Source organism: Cryptomeria japonica, chromosome 5, assembly GCF_030272615.1.
Source record: "Cryptomeria japonica chromosome 5, Sugi_1.0, whole genome shotgun sequence".
In the NCBI taxonomy this organism is placed as follows: domain Eukaryota; kingdom Viridiplantae; phylum Streptophyta; class Pinopsida; order Cupressales; family Cupressaceae; genus Cryptomeria; species Cryptomeria japonica.
Genome location: NC_081409.1, coordinates 875195874 through 875207479, shown reverse-complemented (window position 1 = coordinate 875207479; position 11606 = coordinate 875195874).

Here is an 11606-nt window from a genome sequence, read left to right as displayed (position 1 = left end):
TCTAAGACAAAGCACATCTCTATCAAATATCATTATCTTAGAGAAGAAGCTCAAGAGAAGAAAGTGGTGTTGGAATATGTTAGCACAAAGGAACAAATAGCAGATATCTTCACCAAGCCACTACCAAGGGACACTTTTGAGTATCTCAGAAGTAAGTTAGGGGCCCTACCCCTATCTTCTACTCACTGACCGAGTTCGGTGAAAGCATCAATTCAATGACTCTATTGAATATCTTTTAAGAGTTGATGCTAATTTACACACTTTAGGATGTTTTCTAAAGGTGTGCAAGAAATAATGCAGGATACAATACAGGGAACAAGAATTGAAGACAAAATGCTCTGACTGAGACTTCGTTGATACACAACAGCGGGAAATCACTTCCTACAGGGAGAAATTATGTTTTAGTTCTTTACTTTTTGGCATTGTTGTCAAAGGGGGAGAAGGCTGATTAAAAAGATTGAAACTGAAGATTGAAAAAAGGGGGAGAAGTCTGTTGACAGCAAGAGAGCATTTCAGCATTTCAGAATCACAACAATCCGAATCTTTTTAAGGTCAAATCAATTGGTTTTGCCATCAATGCCAAAGGGGGAGATTGTTGGCATTTGGCATTATAACAGACAATGGGAGATTGTTGGCATTTCAATAAGGATATTGAGAAGGTTGTTGATGATTAAGGATGTTTACTGTCTTGATATTATTATTTTGTCATTGATGTCAAGAAATTGATTTTCTAATTTAGTATGATGTTGCCATATCTTGAGAAGTATGATTTGAAGAGTATAAAGATGTCGGTAAAAGACACAGAAAAAATATGATGAATAAGGGGATGAATAAGGTATTCAATGGGCAACTATTATGGAGTCAGACAATGATGAGATCATGATGTTTAGATTGTTTTAACATCATACATATGTTGTAAATTGTAAGGTTAATACTATACAATGTTACCGAGCAAAGAACCTAGTCGGTAAACCCTAAGGAACCTAGTCGGTAAACCCTAAGGTTATCGCTATCGGTTAATGAAGGCAAAATGTCTACCAAGTGAAGTTTAGTATTTACCGAGTTGTTACCAAGTTGTAACCGAGCTGTAACAGAATACATTAAATGGTTACATGCGTTATTTAATGAAGGAAGCTAATGAGCTGGAACTGATTAAATGATTGGTATGCCATGCTTGAAGTTTGTTAATGAATTTATGGCAAAGGAAAATCGACATGAAGATCTACAGCTCAGATTGAACCGCAATACCCTAGCACAAGTTCCAAGAAATGTATGCAAGTTCCAAGGCAGGGTAAAACATTCTCAGATCAAAGGATACATTGAACCTGGTCAAAATTTGAAGATCTGATGGCTATGATTGATCATGGGAAATGTGATCAAGGAGATTAAGCGGTTAGCTAATTGTTTATAAATAGGGAACTATTGATAAACAATGTATGTGGGCAAATGTATGCACAGGGATGCTACATAGTGATTACCGAGCACAAAAGCTTGAAGACATGTTTGAATAACAGAGTATAGAAGCCTAGCAAATGGACAAGATTAGCTCTATGTTTAGATTGTATTGAGCAAATAAGAATCTACTTTAGCATTTTATATGTGAAGTTGTAGATAGATTTTTATTACTGTTATTTTGTGAAAGTGACAGAAAATCTCTTAATCGAGTGGACTTAACAGTCTTATTTGTAAAAGCCTCTAGCAAGGTGGCATTTTGATTGAGTGTTTGAAATCCTTTAACAAGGTCACTTCTAACAAGGTGAAGATCCTAACAGATCTGAGGGAAATCCCTTAACCGGGTCACATCTAGCAATGTGTTTGTAATCTTTAACAGGATTTGCTTTTAACCAAGCATACTCTAGAAGAGTATATTTCTTAGTGGGTCCAAAATCCCACAGTGGTTTTTCCCTATTTGGGTTTCCATGTTAAATCTAGTGTTATGAGGTTTATGATGTTTATATGCTTTTGAGTTTGCATGTTTAGTAGTTTTGGTTATATTACTGAAGTATATGTTACCGAGGTTGAATCTGATGTTTTTATGGAAGATTAAGTTTGTATGATTCACCACCCCCCCCCCCCCCTCTCATCTTGTTGGCTATTGGATCTGTACTTACATTGAGTATCATAACTATCACTTATGAATGCTCATTAGATTTTTTGTGGGTGACTTTAACATGATTGAGCATGGTGAAGATAAAAGTGGTGGTAATAATCATTGTTGGAAGGGTAATGAATATTTCTTCTGGGCCAAGTTCAAGAGGAGATTTAATCTGGCAGATCCTTTGGAGAGGAAAAAGGGCTTCTTCTCTGGTATTTGGTTCACATGGTGTAATAATAAAAGTGGTAGGCAGAGAATGTACTGTAGATTGGATAGATGCTATGCACATGCTTATCTTTTCTCCTTTTCCCCACAGAGGGGTCATGCCCCTATTTGTGTTTCTCCTGCTAGTATTTCATATCATTCCCCTATCTCTGTCACTGTAAATCTGGATCTTGATCCCTCTTCTATGATCCGGCCTAAGAGGGAGAATGGATTCAAGCGTAATGTTTCTTTACTTAAGGATGAGAATTATGGGGATGTTATTAAGATGGTTTCCCATTTGGAAAAGCTTTGTAATCTTGATCTCATACCTAGGGGGCAATGGGAGGCTCTCATTGTTACTTGGAGGAAAATGTTTCAGATCATTGGTAAGGAGTATGCTATGAATAGGTCTAGGGAGGAGTCCTACCTATAGAATAGGCTCAATGGTACTGAGAAGGAGCTTCAGAGTAAGGGGCATGACCTGGTTTTAGAGGGGGAGCTCTGTTGGGTCAAAAATCACTTAAGGAAGTTACAACATTTCAAGATCCAAGGGCAGAAGGTAAGAGCTAAAATGAATTGGCTTAAAGGTGGTGACAAGGGAACCAATTACTTCTTCAATCTTATTAGAGCCAAGAATAAAAGAGAATTTATTGAAGATATTCAAGTCAATAACACTCTCACCAATGATCTGGTGTCCATTAAGGAGGCTTTCTTCAATTTCTATAGTGACTTATTTTCTTCTGAACATGGTGTTATGAACCAGGAGGCTCTTGAGAAATGCTTACTGTTAATCCCTAAGAAATTTTCTTGTGAGGAGGTCAATGCTCTAGGCCAAAAGATCTCACTTGAGGAGATTAAAGTTGCTATCAGTTCACTGGCCAATGGTAAGTCCCTAGGGTTGGATGTGTTAACTGTCGAATTCTATAAGATGCACTCAAAATGTATATGTTTGGAACTTTTTGCCCCGTATGAAGATGTGTTTAATCTGGGATCTCTTGGAGAAAACATCAATAGAGGTGTCATTAAACTGCTACCTAAGGGTGGGGATAAGACTCTGGTTAAAAACTGGAGGCCTATTACCTTACTAAATATCTCTTACAAGATTGTTCCAGCACAAAAGTCTTAGCAAGGAGGATTGTTGGGTTATTAAACAACTTCATTTCTGCCACTCAGACTAGATTCATTAAAGGTAGATATATCTTGGAAAATTTGGTTACTGGTTGGGAGGCCATGCATTGGGCTAACATTGACAAGCAGAATGTTGCAATGATTTTTCTGGACTTTGAGAAAGCATATGACAGAATTGAGTGGCCCTTCATTAGAGGGATGTTGCAAGCTTTTGGATTTCCCTCATATTTCTGTAGATGGATTGATATTATCTTTAAGGACTCTTCCACAGTCATTGAGGTTAATGGTGAAATCTTTGAACCTATTCCCCTTAAGAGGTCTATCAGGCAAGATTGTCCCATTGCCTCGACCTTGTTTGTCATTGCCGCTGATGCACTTTTCTACATTCTGAGATCTCCCGCCCTCAGTCCTCCTATCAGAGGTCTAACCTTACCTAATTCTGAGGATCTGATCAATGCGCAATTTAATGATGATATTGTTTTATTTTTAGTTTTATATGAGGAAAACTTTGATAATGCTATGAATAGATTGCATTTTTTTCTGTTTGGCTTCTGGTGCAAAGGTAGCTCCCCACAAATCTATAGTTCTTGGTTGGTTTGATGTTCCTCCAAGTTGGGTTACTTGAAAAGGTTGACAGTGGGTCGGACCGAATTCTATTGTTAGATATCTTGGTATTCCTTTTGCTATTAACCCTTGCATTCAAGATATGTGGCTTTGGTTATATTCTAAAATTGAGAGGAAGCACTTAAAATGGCAGACTCATCTTCTATCCTTGGCTGGAAGAGTGCAAATTGTGCAAAAGGTTCGTTCCTCTCATCACATTTACTGTGCCTTAGCATGGTTGTTTGCTAATTATCAAACTAACAAGCTTCAGAAGATCATGAGGTACTTTTTATGGTCTGATGGGATGGGTCATAACAAGAGACATTATGTGAATTGGGATTGGTGTTGCAGACCAAGGAGTATGGGTGGATTGGGTATCAAAGACCTCAGGGCCCATGACATTGTTCTAGCTTCTAAATGGATTGTCAAAGCTCTAAATGGTAATGAACCGAGGAAAATGTTGATCAGAAATAATATTGAAAGGCCTATTATTAAAAAAGGTAAAAAATGGAAGAATATCCCTTTATGTGATACTATTTTGGGGGACTTTAATATGAAGGTGTTTGGTTCTAATATATTTGCTTCACTATGGAAGGCATGGTCATAGGTAAGGAGTTTACTTCCTTCTAAGGGTGCTATAGGTAATTCTCCTTCATATGTTGTTATGGACAGATCTATCTGGTGGGGGGTGAGTTTAAACAATAAACCTCTTGCTCTGACTCAAAGTTTCTCTACTAAAATTTGGAATGATAAAGGTAGATAAAGGTACTTATCTAATTAGAAATGTATTGTTTGACAATCGGCTAGGGTCTTGGGCCGAGCTTAGTTCTAAATATGGGATTCCTCTTTCACAAAAGAAAACATATTCTCTTATTGTTAAAGCTACTAGTTGTTTTTTTCCTGGCAAGGTTTTGGATACTGATTCTTTTTTGAAGCAACTAAAATGGTTGGATGGCTCTCCCTTTTGGGACATATCTACTAAGCAGATCTACATGATGTTGAAAGATGATTACTCTATCTTCACTCAAGTCAATCAGTGTTGGGGTCTCGATTGGCCTAAGTCCAGGTGGCAATTTATTTTTGATTTTTTTTGGCATTCTCCCATTGATCCTAAGAAATCTTGTTTTAGATGGCTTTTACGTCTTAAAAAGTTAGCAGTAGGTTCTTTTCTATCTGTTGTGGGTCCTGAACCTATTAGGTGTGGAGTGTGCAATGTTTAGGAGTCTTTTGAACAATTTTTTTTTGAATGTGAGTTTGCTCGTGGTGTGCAATCCATTTTCCTTGGTTCTCCCATTGTCTAGAACTGTCGGCCTGGTCCTTCTTAGAGTGAAATCCTTGCTGGCTTTGTGGAATCCTTTGATCTTAGTTTGAATTGGTTCTGGTCTATCTTGTCTTATGAAATCCTTTGGTTTATCTGGAAAGAAAGAAATGGAGAAGTATTTCAAAACAAGAGGAGGAGGCTTATTGGATTTAATATTCAACTCATACACTTTTACATTATGTCTCAGGTTTTTGTTGTTCTGGAAATCTTAAAGATAGGTTCGTGATCCTGGTCTGGGAGGGTGTTATTCAGATTTGCAAGGCGAATATCAAGTCTGTTCAATACTTCAAGAAGCACACGGACATGTTACCCCCAAAGGAAATTGATGCATTGGTACAATATATGCAGAGACTCAAGATTGAAGATGCAGATGGTCCTTCTCCTAGGATTGGGGAGAATGTTCTTGGTGCTTGTTGACTAGTAATTTGGGCTATATGTATACTGACACGGGAGGCAATTTTGTTGTATAAAACTTATTCTATATTGTTTATGATGTAAAGATAAGCAATCTGACACAAGGCTATGGTCATTTTTGAATTACATGTAATGATAGTCCAGATAATGACTGCATGACACCAGACTGAATACATCCTTGGAATGGATAGTGACTGCATGACACCAAACTGAATACAGATAGAGTAATTTTTATTATGATTATTCCCATCGATGTGAAGGGTAGGGTTGAAAACCGTTTGGAAACTAAACAAGGGAAAAGTAATCTACAACCAATCATCCAAAATACATAATGTAAGAGAGAATTGGAAGTGCATGGTAATTTTTGAACAGATCCTAGATGCAAGGTGTAGCTTAACCAAAGATTATAAACAAATTGGTTGCTTCCTTTCTTTGGTTAAGCTACACCCTGCATCTAGGATCTGTTCAAAAATTACCATGCACTTCCAAGACTATTTCTTTCTTGCAAAGGCACCAATTCTTCCAGTGTCCAAGTTACTATGTTGGACTTAAGATCCCAAGTCTTTAAAGATACAAATAACTTCTCTACTTTGTCATAGAAATCTACTTTAGTATTTACATTTATCGGGATATTATAGTTACTGATATCTAGTTTACAGACACCTGCTTCCATCATTCGAACAATGCCTCCATTTCGTCATATATGCGCAAACGATCATAACTATTGAGCATGCCATTAAAAACAAGTGTATTAGGCATAAGCCCAATTTAATGTATTTGGCTCAAAAGTTGTTTAAATTCAGCCATCTTTCCACTTTTCCCTTATGCAGTCAACACCATGTATGATTTGATGGTAGGCTTAAAGCATGTATGTTTCAAATCTTGAAATACATAAGTTGTATCTGTATCAACAACAATGAGAAAGATATCGATGGCAAATTATTTTCAAGTCTTTCTATAGAGAGAGTGTACAATTTAGCATTTCAAAAGTTTGCATGTTCAAAAATTGAAGAAAGGAACATTTCAGTGGTAGACAAGAAGTTTTAATTATATTGCTCACCATCCCAAATTCTTTGAGTAATGAAAGAGAATAAGGAATAACATTTCTCAGTTTTGATATTTATTTTTAATTTCTAAGATTGCCAATTACATGAAAAAAATGTCATTACTTTAAATTTTAAACTATTTTTAGCTTGGAATGTTTTTCTATGCTTAACTTATACAACGTATGTTTTTACACTTTTCCAGGTTACTGACTTATCATCTAAATGAAATTCAAATGATAGCTTTCCAATTAATAGAGCATATGCTCCATTTTGAATGTCTACTTTATGTCTTGATTTTAATCTTAACATAACACTCATTTCTCTATTTATGGCCCCCTCTACTTGGGTTCGTAAGAAATTGCTTTTTGATTTTTAAGAAATGACTAAATGTTACTATTAAACACATGTTATTTGTGCTTTTGTTTTCGTTGAGTTTTTAATGCATATTGTCAACTGCAATATTCCATTATTTTTTTACAGTTGCATTAAGAAGGTTGTACATTACTACTCAGAGTTTTACTTTGGTACAAAGTTTCTCATTATTCCAGAGAATAGTGCATCTTGCTATTTAGAGGTGGGGCTGATGCAATATATGCATCCATTTGAAATTGATTTATTGAGCTATCTGAGATTTCTTTATATTGGGCATGTCCACCTTTCCGTAGAGTATTTTACCCATGCACAGTCTTGGTGTTTTATTGACCTCATGCATTGTAATGTAATGTCATTTCATTCAAATATTTTTATTAAGTCCTTATTCCTGCTTTACATGTTCGAACAACAAATACAAAGTTTGCAAATTCCATGATGTAATTTGCACCAAACACAAATTTTAAAGATTGTACTTGAATATTAAATCCTTATTCCTGCTTTACATGTTCAAACAACAAATACAAAGTTTGCAAATTCCATGATGTAATTTGCACCAAACACAAATTTTAAAGATTGTACTTGAATATTAAATGGATTCAATGATAAATGTTATCTTGTACCAAAAAATTGAGAACTTCTATATTATTGATTTCAACTTCAACTTCTCAGTCTTATGGAAAAATACTCACTTTTAGATTATTCAATTTAGCTTGATCTTCTCAATCTTCTGGAAAAAATCTGAATTTTTATATTATTGATTTTAGTTTGATGTTAGCTTATCAACTTAAGTTATATTATTCATTTAAGCTTCTACCTTCTGTTTTATGGAAAAAATGATCACTTTAGGTTATTGAATTCAGTTTAATAGTCTCAATCTTGCTCCGCCTTTTATAGCAACAAAGGGACTAAAGAGAATGACGTTTTCCACTTCCTCCAACAAGTAACTACATTTCATGCATCTTAAACTTTCCATTACACTTCCTCCACATTCTAAACCTCTCTTCCACATTCTCCGCATTAAAGCCTCCAACTGCACACAATCGACGGGAACACGATGCTTGCGTCCCTTGTTGCAAAACATGAAGAATTAAAAAAATTAAGTTAATTAATTATATTCAATCTAGAAACATTAATGGGATAAGTTTTATTATTTAATTAGACTAAATTATAATTTTTAAAATTCACAAAATATTATCTATTACCAATTAATGAAATAAAATAAAAATTGTATTTGAAAATAAATCAATAATTATTAATTGTAATTTTAAAACAAGTGTCACGTAGTGGCAAGTACTTGCCTTTATAGTATTGTAATAAAAATATTTGTTGTAATTCTTAATTATAATTTTACATTATTGTTAATTTAAAACTATATTATTTTAATTATATTTTTGTAATATTAACTATAACTCTCACTTCAATCAAAGATATCTCTAGTGTACTTTACATATATTTCTCTAAAAAATGGGTATGCTAGTATAATATAACACAAATAAAAAATATTATAAATAATAATATATTAATATCATTTTAATACTATCTTATATAAAGAAAAAATAAATATAATATTAGTCTAATATTAATATAATAAAATATGTTTTTAAGAAAAACAAACAAATATGTTTTTATGGATAATTGTATAAAAAAATATATTAAATCTCACAACTATTATTTCTTTTATTTCATTTTACTGACACATCCAATATCCAAAGAAAATGAAATGAAATCTAATGATTTGTATTTTAATAAATAAAACAAATAAAATTTTATCTATTTCATATCTAAATATAAACAAAAAAAATATTAAATACTATATATTTTATTTAATAAAAAGAACTATTAATAATGTGCTTAAAATTATATATTGTAAATTTGATGAAAATCTATATTGAGTGTCTAATTTTCCTCAATAGTTAATATTTTAATTTATATCTTAATAAGCTACTTAATACATTTGAAGAGCAATTATATATGTCTAAATGGAGCTACACTTACTATATTATAGTTGGATCTGGAAACACAATAGGGAAAGAGCACTAGTAGTCGTCATAGCTAACTTCGCACACCCACATATCCTAAACGGTACATCGAATTTTGATGATTTTTTTAGTTGTCTTCGTATGCAACTTAACTACTTATAGCTATTGTTCTAGCTTCTAGGTAGTAATGATACACGCTGTGGGATCAATTATGCGCACAAAGGTCAAAAAGTACACATCTCAAAGTGTTGCCTGATGCCTAATTAAAGATGTTCTAGTAAATAAAACTCATTAAATTAGTTTAAATAAAACTCAAGGTTTTTTTTTGGTTTTTTTTTTCTGAGAAACAATAAGGAATAAGCGAAAATGTGTGAATTTTGGCAGGGCAGTCATCGAGCGATTTTTTCATTTCCTCTGAGGAAATCACCTGATCTTTTCCACCAATAGTGGTTTTTTGATAGGACAAAGTATGCACTCAATCATGGCATCCCGAGGATTAGGGCTCCCCTGCCTCAGGAAAAATCAGAATGGCAAGTGGTGAAACCTAGGAAGGCTCGCAAGGCTGCCAGGGCAAACCCTCCAAGGAATGCAAACAGAAGTGAACTTGGCCAAGGTTATTTTAGGCCGACTTCTTTCAATAGGTTCAATCAATTGCAAAATCTTGAGGAAGGTTATTTAAAACCACATCCCCGGGCTTGTCGTTCTTCAGAAAATAATAGTAGAAACAAAATTAAAAACCCTAGCAGGATGGTAGAATCTCAATCCGTAATTAGAGCTACTTTAAAGGGCAAAGCTACGATACTACCTCCCAAACCTTCACCGATGGAATTGGGTCCAATTAGGGATCCCAACTCAGATATGGATAATGTTTTAGAGATCAATGAGAATCTGGTTAAGCGGATTCAACAATCTTGCAAGGCCTTCGGAGTTTTTGCGAGATGGCAGGGACTCGGAATCACATCAGAGGTTCTTATTGATTGGTTCTTGTCGACTTTCAATTGGATAGTAAGTATTGCTATCCCGTCCAAAGGTTTTCTATATATAGATTGTGGTAATTCAAAACACAAGGAGGAATTATTAACAGGTAAATCTCCTACTTTCAGAGGTTTTGAATTTTATTTTTTAGATTGGATTCCAGATTTTAACCATAATAACTTGCAATCTCTTAAGATAGATAGACCGATATTGTTACCTAACCTACCAGTCGAATTAATGGACATTAAAATTATTAGGAAAATTGGTAATCACATTGGCAAATTTGTAGAAACTTGTGATAAATATAGGAAGTATGTGAATTGTGTGATAATAATTAATATGGACATTAGTATTAAAACCTTAAAACCTATTGAGATTAAGTCAAGGGTGTCTTCCTTCCTTATTTATCTAGAATTCTTTTAAGAGATTCTCGACCTAGACCCTGTTTCGCCCCCAATTTTGCCTTCTCAACTGAGTTCCAGTAGGCTCCCTGGGGCCGTCATTAGTTTCAATCTAGAAAAGGGAGGGTTTGTGGTTGAGACAATCCCTTTGACATCTAGGCATGTTGAGGAACCTGAGGATGTTGAGGATATCGAAGAAGGTGATTTTTTCATTAACAAGGGACAGGAAGACCGGACGACCCCTTCCTCCCCTAACCTATGGGCAAAACCCCCAATGGACTCTCCAGGAGCTTCTGCTGAGTTGAGGACCCCTCGCATCTCAAAGGAAAATCCCCAACCTACATCCACTGAGCAGAAGGGTGGGGAATTGGATGATCTCCCTCTTCCCTCTTATCAGGCCATAAGAGTGGTAGATTGTAACAATCCCATATGCTCTCCCTTTAGGAAAGCTTGCTCTACTAACAAGGAGAGGGTAGGCCAGTCAGTTCGGGATGAGGATCCTGCACGCAAAGAGGATGAAGTCAATTGCATTATTAACTATGTTTGTGACTTAGTCATCGAGGAGATCATGAATAAAATATTGGATGAAATAATTGACAAATATGAGTTGTATCTTCAAAAAAAACTGTTAGGTAAAGAAATTATACCCTCCTCACCTCCCCCGATGGCCTCGAATATAGAAGAACTTCTTGTAGATCTGAATAATAAGGAAAATGAAACTTTAGGTATCGAACTTTGGGCATTGGATAAATCTACCCCGGACTATGGTAAGCTCTTCAAAAGGAGGGGTAGGAAATCCCTATCAGAGCTTTGAGCCAATGATGGCTCTGCGGAAGGTCAAGTTAAACTCACGGACATGTTTTATGCTAGGAAGGGAAAGGTCCTTCCCAAGGGATCATGAAGATAATTTCATGGAATGTTAGGGGCATAAATGCCCCTAACAAGCAGAGGTTAGTCAAATGTTATCTATCCTCTTTCAACCCTGAATTAGTCTTGCTTCAAGAGACTAAATTGGGAGATGCAGACTTAGCTTCCTTTGGCAAACGTTTAGGCTTTAGGAAGATTTCA